The sequence below is a fragment of the Mus musculus genome, chromosome 2, assembly GCF_000001635.26.
Source record: "Mus musculus strain C57BL/6J chromosome 2, GRCm38.p6 C57BL/6J".
Lineage (NCBI taxonomy): Eukaryota > Metazoa > Chordata > Mammalia > Rodentia > Muridae > Mus > Mus musculus.
Genome location: NC_000068.7, coordinates 50,117,584 through 50,130,733, shown reverse-complemented (window position 1 = coordinate 50,130,733; position 13,150 = coordinate 50,117,584). Strand labels below are relative to the sequence as shown.

At 43.5% G+C, this 13,150-nt stretch overlaps 1 protein-coding gene across 3 annotated transcripts in view; it reads right to left on the bottom strand.

The window, feature by feature from the left end:
* Lypd6 (LY6/PLAUR domain containing 6) overlaps window positions 1-13,150 on the bottom strand; it is a 127,170-nt gene that overhangs the window by 62,836 nt on the left and 51,184 nt on the right. Inside the window, exon 2 of one of the 3 annotated variants that reach the window (NR_033304.2) lies at window positions 2,200-2,364. The exons of the other annotated variants lie outside the window; for them this stretch is intronic. The gene's annotated coding sequence lies outside the window, so the exon portion shown is untranslated. The remainder of the gene's footprint in view (window positions 1-2,199; window positions 2,365-13,150) is intronic. 3 annotated transcript variants of the gene reach the window in all.

The following is a 13,150-nucleotide window of genomic DNA, read 5'->3' as shown; positions in this document are numbered from 1 at the left end:
CTCCTGGGCATATAAGGAAAGGACACTTCATCCTAGCCCAGGGAAATTTGCTCAACTATGTTCACAGAACCTTTACTCGGAACAGCAGAAACTGGAAACAATCAACCAAAGAATGGATTAAAAAAAAAAGAGGTACATTTACACAATGGAGTATTACTCAGCTGTTAAAAAAAATGACATCATGAAGTTAGCAGGAAAATAGATGGAACTAGACCTAATCATCCTGAGTGAGGTAACCTAGACCCAGAAAGACAAGCATGGTACCTACTCATTTCTAAGTAGATATTAGCTATACATTAAAAATTACCCTGCTACAATTCATAGACCCAGAGGGGCCAAGTAACAAGGACAGCTTAAAGGGGATGCAAGGTTTTTCCTGGAAAGGAGAAATAGAATAGATTTCAAGGGTTGACTAGGGGCAGGTAGGGATTTAAACAGGAGGGATTGAAGTGAGACTCAAACCCAGCCAGAAAACCTCCCATCTAGTTTATCAGGCCTATAGGATGTGCTGGGACCAGAGCCTAGCATAATCAGAGAGACTTTATCTAGCATCTGGTGGGGACAGATGCAGAGTTCCACAGCCAAATATTAGGCAGAGTGTGGGAAATCCTGTGAAGGAGGAAGAGGAGGAGGAGGAGGATGTGGAGGAAGAAGAAGAGGAGGAAGGGGAGGAGGAAGGATTGGAGGAGCCATAGGGATCAATGACACCACAAGAACAGGGCCCCTAGAATCTACTGACTGGGACTCAAAGGGACTCAAAGAGATCTGAGAACCTGTAGAAGTCTGATCCAAGTCCTCTGCATATATGCTATGGTTGTGCAGCTTGGGGTTTTTGTGGGATTCCTAACCCAGCATCCACTGTGGACCAGAGGCTGTCTCTGACTCTTTTGCCTGCCTTTGGGTTGACCCTTTGCCTCCTACTGGGTTGCCTTGTCCAGCCTTGATGTGAGAGTACGTGTCTGGTCTTAGGCCTGCTCTTTTCTGAGAGGCAGTAAAGGAGTTGTGTATTCATCAGAAAGAACAGGCCCCAAGTATACTTGCCAGCTGCTGGAAAGTTGCATTTTATGTTTGGGACCATGAATCCTCCCAAGTCACAGACAAGCTTTGCATATTATCTCCATACCTCCTCTGTCTGCTCTAAACAGATCTTCTCGTCACATTTAGTGCAAACCAAAAGCATACCACAGAGGGGCTGAGAGAGCTGGCTTGGTGGTCAAGGACACTTATTGCTCTTAGAGAGGACCTGGGTCTAATTTCCTGCACTCACATGGTCATTCACAAACATCTGTAATTGCTCTTCTAGGGCATCTAAAACTGTCTTCTGATCTCGGTAGGCATCAGCCAAACACAAGGTGCACTTAAATGCATGCAGGCAAAACACCCATTCACATAAAATAGTCAAATATTTTTTTAAAAGAGAGAGCAAGTGTCCATGATACTGACACAGCCTGTAGAGGTCTGTATGTTCAAGCCCCAGGAGCTAAAATCAATGCTAAAATGTAGAAAACCCTCCGTTCAAATGCCACTTAAACCCTATTTATTCTTGTTGGCTGGGGAAAGCTAGTCTCATCTTTTCTCACAGTACATGGCTGCTCAGCTTGCTTGCTCTTCAGACCTGTGCACGATACCCTCTGCTACTCAAGTGCTATCATGTCAAACAAAGCAGCCCCTGGGCTCAGCCAGGCCTCTGGGGCAGATCCTTGTACGCAGCAGGCAGAAGTGCAAGAAACATCCACCTTCTTGCAGAAGCTACCCTGCTGTCTTCATCCAGTCTCCATGGACTCAGTTAGCCTTGATGCTTGATGAACTGGCAATTTAACATCTTCTAATACCCTGAAAGAGCAACCCCGAGGCTCTTTTTTTTTTCAAAGTGTATACTTCTGTAGTTGTGTGTTAAAAATAACGCAGTTACTTCTACACAGCTAAGAGCTCTGAATTAACAAGCTCGCCACTAGTTTTGACCAGACTGACTTCACCTGTCATCCTGCTGGAAAGGCTAGAAACACAGAATGCATTTTAAATGGCATCTTTTCCAGCCCAATCAGCCCTCAAAAACCCTTCTGATGGCAGCTATTTATGTGTGAAAGTGAAAAGCTCTGGATGCATAAATGTATTCAGATGACTGATTATAATTACCACGAAAAAGGGCTCGTAGCTATCACTGAATCATTTCAACTCTGGGAGGGGGTAAAGACTTACTCAGGGCTCTGCGCTGTCGAGTGGATGTGGTGAGAGAATGCAAGACGATTCTGTGCATTTCCCATCCCGCACCTCAGCCAAGGTGCAAGGATTTGTACTGTGCTCCTGCAGAAAGCCACAACCTGGTAATTGACACAGAACTTTCCTAGAGTCTCAAATCTGAACCTAAAGAATTTTGAAAAAAAAATACATTCAGCACCTTTGTAAAGCCCCCAATAAATAAATAACATCAAAAAACAGAGCATCGCTGTATTGCAGCATCCGGCTTATGGGAATGACAATAATTCCCACAGTGTGATCACAGCATCCCTGTCCCTCGGGACAACTCAAGAGTACTCTGAATTTTATAGAGTTGAGGGAAAAGCTCTGCCAAGTGTTCACAAATTCTGCCCTCTTTACTCCAAATTCAAATAGCCACTAAGGGATTGTTTTCTACAAGCATATGAATGGTGCTTTCCAGACCTGTATTTGTATGTCCACAGGCTGCTCAATCGTTCTGACCCCTGTACCATAGACCATGCTACAAACTGAGCTCCGTTGTCCCTGTCCAGTTCACAGGATGAGGCCCCAGCTCCAGGGAGACAGCATGCGGCGGTGGGACTTTGAGAGGTAACCAGCTTGGGTGTGTTCGAAAGGAAGAGACTCACCTGATAGGCAGGGACCAGAGTAAGAGTTTCTTCCTACTGTCCTGTGAGTATGGACGTCTATAAGCCCAGGCTGAGGTTTCACAAAGACCAGATTGGCTGGCGCATTGCCCCAGCCTCCCAAACGATGCTATAATAAATGCCCAGTGTTCAGAAAAGCCAGTCTGTGTGCATTTGTCATGGCAGCCTAGGCTTACTAAGACATCTGCCTTCCATGGACCCCTGCTGCTCCCATTCCTGGCACCAGGCAACCAAACCATTCATCCCACAGAGGGCTCTTCAGCTGTTCTTCCCTAGGACACTGAACCACATTTCCTTCTAGTTGATACATTGCTTTCAAAAGCTCCTTTCTTCCAGCAATCGCTCTCTCCATAAGCAAAAGGGAGGTATGCAACAGCAAGTGGGAAGGCAGGGTCATGTCTAGCTCATCACACCTCTTTGGTTGGCCTATCAGTCACTCTCTGAAGCCAGGTTTAATATGCCCCTTAGGAGGCTCAAATGCTGTACATAGAAAACATGAGTTGTGAGGGGCCATGCAAGTGAAAAATACAATTACACTGTCTATCTCTTTTTTAAAAAAAATTTCATTGCAAATCAATGCGAAAAGCACATAAAACACCAGGAACACAACCACAACAATGACAAAGACTACAACAATGACAAAGACAACAACAAACTTATACACATGACAACAGCCATAGAAGACTATGCTTCAAGAGCTAAGCTTCATGTAACTTCACGAGTTACATCATTACCTATCCATTCTTTGCAAAGTAAGAGGAACCTTCCTCAAGAAGACCCACACACATGTGGCAACCTTGGAATCAAGTGCTTGTGGGTTCTCCCTGCCTTGGGAAGTTAAGGTCTGATTGGTCATGGTCTGTCACCTGTTTATCCAATCAATGCCATTGTAAAATTGTAATGTGGCTCCTTCTAAACATAGAGATAGTTGGCATTGCAGTCTAGTGTTTACATTTTCTCCATAGCAAGAAAGAGGAGAGAGAGCAGAATAAGAGAAAACTCAAAGACATTTTGAAAAACTTTCCACACTGGCCAGTGCTGCTGAGCGAGTGGCTCCATGCCTGAATGAGATACTCCATGTAAGGGCCAGGTCTGACCTTCAAAACTGTAGACTCCATCACAGTACCTGGCACACAGCAAGAGCCAATTATTCAGTAAACAATCAGAATACACATGGAAGGGAGTGCTTGTGAGGGCTTTCTCCTGCAGACAGCAGGCTCCTAATCCTAATCCCCAGAGTTCTCCTTGGAGAACTGCAGCTGAGCCTAGCTCTGACTCTGAAGTCAGAACTATGGCTTTACACCTCACAGTGACAGTGACCCTACTCCTGACATGACTGAATTCTATTCTCCATGAAGTAAGGGGGCTGACAACCACCATGTAGGCTTGTTGTAAACTGAAGAGATACACACACAGCTCTTAGAACATTATCCAGTATACTACATGTAATAAAGGTTGTTTTGTATGTTTGCCACACTGAGAGTCAAAACCAGGACCTGGCACATGCTAAACAAGTGGTTTACCAGTGAGCTATATCCCAGTTCCAAAATCTATCTACCTGTCTGCCTGTCTGTCTGTCTACCTAACTACCTATCTATCTATCCATCTATCTACCTATCTTTCTTTTTCTCTCTTTTTCTTTATTTATCTCTTTCTTTCTCTCTCTCTCTCTCTCTCTCTCTCCCTCTCTCTCTCTCTCTCTCTCTCTCTTCCTTCCTTCCTTCCTTCCTTCCTTTCTTTCTTTCTTTCTTCTTTTTCTATTTTTTTTTTAATACTATGCAGCTCTGGCTCACCTGAAATTCACTACATCGACCAGGCTCGCCTCAAATTCCCAGAGATCTGCCTGCCCCTTCATCCTGAGTGTTAGGGTTAAAGCTCTATTCATCACCATACCCAGCTGGTTTTTATTGTTTACAAATCTCTCTGAAGAAACTGCTACATAAGCCAAATAAGCCTTAAGCTGATTTCCATCTATAAATTATGTCTAGCTATATCTCCATGCAACTATCTCTCTACACTAGTCTATAACATTGAATCGTATATTTTGTACTGGACATCAATAAACCCTAATATTAAAAAAACACACACAGATTTTGCTGTAGGATTTCGTGTCCTCAGATTTAAAGTCAAGTACCAATCCTGACAAAGAGCATAATCAAAAGGGATGGGGCCTGTGTGACAAAGGAGTGGACACGGCTACAATTCTCAGCAGTAATGTTACAAGGACTGTCCCAGAAAGCCAGCTATCTCCAAGTAGGGCCACTAAACAAGAATAGAAGGCGCCATATGCAATTCTGCCATGACATGAACTACCGCAAAGCACTGAATGAAAGGGAAACAGAACATGGCCAATGAGATCTTCTTAAACTCTCAAGCCAGGGAAAACAAAGCAGGCACTCGACTTCCGAGCTGTAGCATGTGTGTGGATCTTCCCAAGGGATCAGGGGTTTCCCCAACATACACTCCAAAACACACTCGCTTTCCTAAAAATGGATAGATAATAAAGCACAAAGGTATCAAAGGTAAGAGGCCAGAAAATGAAATCAAGGGGACTTGCCACTAGAAGGTGAAGGAGTTCTAATGCCTGGGGAAGGTTTTTTCCAAGATCAATAAAAGCACCTTGAAATTTTACTTAAGGATCCAAACTACAGATGAGATACCTGGATGGACTATCTGCTGGCAGGGAATAGACAGCAAAATAATTACCAGTTACAATGAGGAGCCTTGTGCCACAGCTCTCAGAGGGAGGGGTCCCGTGGAAACAGGACAGACCCAGCAAGGAGCCTGGGAGGTGAGGGGGGTAGCTGCCTAATTAGAAACATGAAGCCATTTACCCTACTCAAGCCTCACTCAGGAAATCAGCTGTGCCTTGAACAATAGACCTTACCTACCCAACAAAGACAGACAAGTGACAAGCTAAACCCTTAATCCTGAACCTTTGCTTCGTCCAATGCAAATGTCCTAATGAAAATGTCCCTGGGTTCAGTCCATAAGCTGAGAAGCAGATGTACAAGCGCTTGCACGGGGCATTCATTAATAAACAGGGCTATTATAAACAGGGTCCTGATTTTCATATTTCTCGAGTTTGGTTGTCATCCTCTACACGTCTGCATGGGTCATTCTCCCTGAAAACCGACCCATTCAGGATAGGGCTGTAATGGGATCTCACAAGATTTTAATTTCGTTCTGTATCTTGATTTCTTTAAACTAACAAAAGCATCTGTAAATCACGGTGGAGGAAGCGCTTTGTCCAACCTTTGACTCCTTCGCTCTATGTGACTGGCCCTGACGCCCACAAGCAGGAGTGGGACACTATTTCTATGGCTAAAGAGCTTGCTTAGGAAAGATTAGGGCGGCTGTTATCAGAACAGAAATTGAGAAAAGTACCTCATAGAAAGCCACAAAGGGGCTATAATTTCATCCATCTTTAAAATAGAAGGTTTAGGGTAATTTTTAAAAAACCTGTTCATTTCTCTCCCTTCTGGAAACCGTGGCACAATTGGCCTTTAAATACTGTACTCTACTGTGACCTGATAAAGCCCACTGTGCAATTTAACAAAGTGTTAAGTACAGTACTAGCATTCTGTTGCCCAAGGAACTTTCTGGAACTTGCCTTATCCTTCCAGGGAAGAAGTGAAATAATATGGCAGTATTAGAGAGGGTGACATTCACCAAGCTGTTGACTATTTTAATCTTTCTTTGAAAGTCATATTATCATTAATTTGAATGTTACTGAAAACAGGTTTTTGGGTTTCTTTCTTTCTTTCTTTCTTTCTTTCTTTCTTTCTTTCTTTTTTTTTTTTTTTTTTTTTTTTGACTGTTTCATAAAATATTACCCCAGCCAAGGGGGAAAGGCATTCCAACTTCAGTGATGTCAAGAACATGTAAGGAACAGGTTTTTACATCTTGTAAAGGGAAGCCAAGCATTGAAAGATAATTTCAGGACTCTCTCTCATCCGCCACACCCCAGATTCCCCAAGCCTTCATTCCCATTGAGCTGGGAGAGTCCTGTGGGCATTAATACACCTCTAGGTGGGACCTCCTGACAGATCAGTGTTCCACACAGGCTTGCTTCATCATGTGGCTTTTCTTGATTAGGGGTTCCAATATTTCTCATTCCCTCTCTTCAGCTACCCCCAACTGCAAAACAGAGTACGTTCCCACCCGAGAGGGAAAAGAGTCAGGACAGAGAGCACAAAGTAGAATTAACCTTGATAGAACATGTTGGCTTTCTTAAGAACTAGCATTTTCTTAACAGCTATATACTTTCTGTACAATCTACACGTTTCTGAATTCCTCAGCACAGTTCAGCGTGCCGGGCCCTGGTAGACCTCTAGGCCCCTGGGAGCATCATTTTACACAAGCTTCAGTTTCTGTAGGAATTCCCTCAAAGTTTTAACTCTCTGTAACTGAAGACACATGTTAAAAGAAAATATAGGGTTGGGGGAGTGACATTTAACTGTTTAAATAAAATGTAAATCTTTACTTGGGAGCATCCAGGTGGAAGAAAGATTTCAACTTTTCTTTCCTTCCATCTTTCCTCTCCTCTCTAGCTATATATCATGGACCAAGGTAACTAGAATCTTTGTTTTCTTTATAGAACCCTGTGCTAGTGAAATTTTTATACCAAGCAATTATGGTGTTTAATCCTCCAAGCCAGTGAAAAGACTGATGTTTTGGGCTGGCCTGGGAGAAATACCCACCTCCTCAACTATGAAGATTGATCGGAAATGGGTAGCAAAGCCAACCAGCGTGCACTGCTTGTCCCTGTACCCTAGAGCACGTGAGAAGGTCCTTCTCCCTATATTGCTGCCATGTGAGATCCAGATCTGAAGAAGTCCATGTCCCCCTTTAATGCCTGAGATGTCCTTCTAAGAATTAGGTCAACTCATAGAAAGGGTGCTAAGGCAAAGACAGAAGGATACTTAAAACAGCAAACAAACAAACAACCCAGCTAGAAAGAGATACACATATTTGGAGAGAGACTGACACGAAGAAGAAGAGAAGAGAATTCTCATGACCCTGTTTAGGTCCTGGATTCCACTCTCTCTGAAGGAAGACCACTCTCAAGACCTGCCAGCTATGTGAATAAAAAGATTCTTCGCACACATTGCTTTGTATTCATTTCTAATAGTCACACTACACTTTCCAAAATGAAAGTATGAACATGTAATATCTAAAATCAAATCCTTCAATGCCCCCTTTCAAAAAATTTAGAAGGAATGAAAACTTCTAAGTAGGGAACCCAGATCGTATGAAGTCTAAAGCTCCCTTTCCAAGGGTCACAGGTGAATGCTGGATGACACTTGGTTCAAGACACTCTATGTAACGCTGAAGGGAAGATGCTATTCACTCAGTTTGTCCCATTGTCCCTAGTTCTGGCTCTGTGTTTTTTCTAACTTGCCCCCTATTGCCTGACCTGCTCAAAGTGACCCATGCACACTGTTTATCAATAGGCAACCTTCAACCTCCATTAGAACTCAACAATTTGTGTTTTAATGGCCACAATACACTTTCCAAAATGAAAATATGGACATGTAATATCTAATCCTTTCCTACCTTGTAGCCAACCCCTTTAACAGCTCTCAGCGGAGGTACAGCATCCTGACACACCCAACTCCTGCCTCCCATCAGAACAGGAGTTGCTCCAACCTGCATCTGTCCTGCTTACTGTCACATCTCCAGCAATACCACTTTTGCAGTAAATCTTCATATGAATATGTACTGAATAAATCAGAGAATAAATTGGGGGAAATTAGCTTACACTAGTTGGTGATGCTTTCATAAAAGAAAAAGGTAAGAATGAGATGTTAGCATGCTTCTCTGCCACTCAAGAGGACATGGCCTGGGAGAAAAGCATCCGAGGACTAAGTCACAGAACCAGAATCATTAAAGTGTTTTCTTCCCCATCCCACTGTCTGCCTTCTCTCCCACACTGCTTTCTTGATTTTATTCATTTGAGAGAAACATTTTTCCCATGCTCATATAGAAACTAAGAGCCCTTCTACTCGGGAAGGAGCTATCTATCCTAGAAAAGCATACCTCATTGCCAATGGAGGGACCATGACATCCCGAGTACATTGGGTCTTTTGTTACCTACTGTTTATATATTGCCACTGCAGTCCCCAACAGCTAGAAACCACAATGCCTGGTAGGATGGGATGGGGTAGAATTCCAGGAGTCTTCATCACCACAAAGCCAGGATGCTGGGGCTATGCCCTGACTTGTGCACAAAATGCAGACAAGTTTGGAAGGACATCCCAAGTTCATGTTCTTAATTTACTTTTATTGTAAAAGCTAGGGAACACAAGGTTCTACCGCAGCTGTCTGCTGCCTGGCTACAGGCTGGCACACAGGAAGGAAACAGTGACCAATCACGGGCTTCCACTGGGTATTATCTACGGCATACCTTTGTTCCAACTCTCCCTCTTTAGAAATTCCATCAGCCTTCAAGTTTGGTCTAAAATGCTCATCTCTGGGGTGCTCTTCTGAAGACATCATGGCTCTTTGCGGCCAGCATCACCCCACAGTCTCTGCCGTATTTGCAGCAGCTGGTGATACATCTATAAGCCAGGCTCTCACAGTTTCCATCTGGGAAGCAGGCAATGGGTCCCCTTCTGAGTCTGATAATCAAGGGCCCATTTCTGCCCTCACTGCTGAGAGCTGGGGCTGCAATCAGACTCCTTTCAGTCAGAACGGTTCCCAACAGCTGAAGGTAAGAGGATGCGATCCCACCGAGGAGACAGTCAGGACCTCTTCCATGTCAATAACAGCATTAAAATGTGAAGCGTGTGGTGGGTGAGCAAGCTGAAGCCATCGAGTGAAGAGGAAACACTCAGGCAGCTGCCATGGAAACGAAAATATCCTCAGCTAAGGGCTGCAAGAAGCAAAGCTATCGCTCTGCCATTGCTTTCCAAGGATCCGTGGTCCCTTATTATTAAAAACAAGATCGGGTTAGCTTCCCTCTTCAAGAGGTGGTAGCTCCCATCACAGACTAGCAGGCTCTGGGCAGGTTTTTCTAAGGTCCCAAGTCCATGCTCTTAATTTACTTTTATTGTTTATACTCAAAAGTACATGGCTTAAGTCTTAAGGTCCTTTTCATTTTGGAAAACATGGGCACTTACATGGGTGATTACAGGTTTGAAGGCAAATTCTGCTCTCTTTGCCAAGATGGATCCATTTACCACCCATGGAAAGCAGCAGCCGTCCTCTTCAGCTTGGTGCTCCCGAACTGGCCAGTTCCTACAAAGAAAGCCTCAGCCAGCATGGGTGCCTGCCATTCTTCATTTCTGTTGTGCCCCAGTGTTCTTTCTTCCCCCCATCTCCTTGTCTTAAGTAATTAGTAGTTCCACTCTTACCATAAAACACCATGGCCAGAAGCAACTAGGGTATGAAAGGGTTTATTTCCTCTTCCAGCTTATAGTCCATCGAGAGCAGGAACATTTCAGAGGAATGCTGCTCACTGGTTTGCTCAGCTTGCTTTCTTATAGCATCCAGGACCACCAGCCTTGGGTGGCACTGCCCACGGTGAGCTATGCCTCCTCCCACATCATTCACCAAGCACCTGCACCACAGGTTTGCTGACAGGCCATTCAGGTGGGATCATTTGCTCAACTGGGGTTCCATCCCAAGACTCCAGCAGCTAGGAAGTTTGGGAACCACTGTTCTAGCTTGTGTTAAGTTGGCATAAAACTAGGCAGCATACACACTCTCTCTCCTTTTCTCTCCCTCTCTTTCTTTTCCTCCCTGGATGTCCATGAATTTCCCAGTGCCAGGGCTCGTCTGTTCTGGAAAAGGCAAGGCCTGATTTCTCTATTGATGACAGGAAAGGAAAATTCAGTACCTGCAAAAAGCCAGTCTAATTGCTTTCAGTTACATCTCTGGTCATTTCCCTCTAAGAAAATAAATAAATCTGCCCAATCACTCAGCTCAGAAGGCAAGTTAAGTGCCCGGATTCTTAACAAAAATAAAAAAGATAGCCTCATGCAGGCATGACTAAGATTAGGACTTGGCTTTGAGTTCTCCAAACTGTCTATTTCTGCAGCACATTGTGGTTAGCCTCTGGCTAATGCAGCTAACAGAGAAATCTAGCATGTACTTGTGGAGGCATGGCAGAAAGAATACGTGTTCCAGGTGAGGCTCCACATGCTGCATGCTATCTACAGTGAAGAGGGTCTACAGAGAACAAGGCTGGGTTTGTGCAAGGCTGGGTGTGTACAAGGCTGGGTGTGTGCAAGGCTGGGTGTGTGCAAGGCTGGGTGTGTGCAAGGCTGGGTGTGTACACAAAAGGGTGCTTCTGAATACGCCGTCCTCCTCAATTCCGTCTCACCACCTAAAACTTCACAAGCATTCCTTGGTAGTAAAGGACATATCAAATGGAAATGGGTGTAGATGTGGAGAAATGGAGACAGTGAAAGAGGAATTTTATGAAGCTGTTTGTGGGAAGAGGGATAGGGAACACAGAATCAGAGCCTGAGGACCGACCAGTCCCTCTGGTGGGTCACAGATATAGGGTGACACATGTGAATAAGATGCTCATTCTCTGTGATACCAGCCAACGTGCCAACACCTTCACCCAATAGTGAATGCCATACGGAGTGGAATGCTGCCGTTGACAATGCCCGTGTTTAGGACCAGCAGGGAACCTGAACACGGTAACAACATGGATGGTGAAGATTCTGCAAGCTGGCTTAGAGGATCTGGAGCAGACATGTTAACCCGGTTATGTCCTCTCAGATCTTGGGACAAACAGCACAGACATTTACAAATGCCTTTTAGAACCATCTTGAGTTTCTACGACCACTGGAGAATGCTTGTGTGTACATGATCCCTTCAGTAGCATCAAAGAAGGGTATTGTCTTCTCATATAAAATCAGGCTGCAGATGCTATTGTTGATTGCCTTATTAAATAAAATATGAACATCTTGGGAGTAAAAAAACTGTCAAAAAACAAAATAAGTGCTTATATTGGATGAATACATTCAATACGTTCAATAAATCAGCCAACAAGTATTTATGGGATTCCACTGTGTGCTAGGAGGTATGCTGGGGGAAAAAAGACATAGCTCTTACCCTTAAGAAGTTTTCAGTGTAGGTAGAAATGAAATTTTTATAAGGGTTTTGTAGAGTCTTATTAGACCACAAAAGATTATATGACTGTATGCGATGAAGGCTGCATAAGAAACAACACAATTCAGATCCCTTAGGGATGGTAGAAAAGTGGGCATTGGTAGGCACTTCATACTCCGGAAAACCCTGCTGTATTGTTGGATGATATGTATGATATGATAACATATATATGTCTACATTAACAGCTACTAGCAACCATCACCATGGTCTTTTAAAAGCAAATGCCTTTACGCTGGAAGGTTGTAAGTTTGCTCCCGCTAGCCTCAGTTCTTAGATTTTCCAAACTGGTTCCTGTCTGTGATTCTTACCCAACTCAAGGAGAAGGTTTGGACCACTAATGGCTCAGTAAGATGAAAGACTTTCATTCTCACTCACGTCCCTTTAGATCTCTTTAGTCTCTGTTATTTGGGGGTCTCTTTAAATTGAACTGACTTTAATCTCTGGACTGTACATGTGGCAGCACACATGATCGTCAGCTCTCTTTGATCTGAAACCAACACGTGTCGAGTTCAATTTTGAGGTACTTTGATGAAGGGATTGAGAGAAGATGCATGAAAGCAACCTCTTCACCTGGAAACCCAAACTTTAACAAGAATCCATGAGGCCATCAGCATGGCTACACTCAGCCTAGCAAGAAATGAACATACAACGAAATAAATCCTCATGATGAATAGCTTTTACCCTGAATCCATTCACTGATCCGTTAAAACACAAAGCATTATCGAAGGTGAGTCAGCTGGTGTAGAAAACGTCTTATACTTCCACATCATTTAAAAGGCACTTGTTGTTCTTAAGGTAATAGGAAATTTTTGGAAGTAGATGGCAGTTATGGGTGGTACAGCTTTATAAATTAAAAGTTAAATGGTAGGTTTCAAGTTACATATTTTTTTTATCATAAAACTGTCTTGTTGGAATATTTTCTTTGAAAACCAGGCACTTATGGAAAGTTCTTATTACCATCTCCTATGAGAGTATATAAGAGGAAAATACCCTGGTTAGCATCTATTACTTTATATCCTGGCAAAAATCACGTACAAAACATAGACATTGTAGGAAAACTGGTCTATCCTAAAGAAGCCTTGAGGACAGTCTGCAGGGCTTTCATGTGTCCCTTCTAAGTCAACGAGTTAACAGAATTATGATGCTCTCAGTTTGAG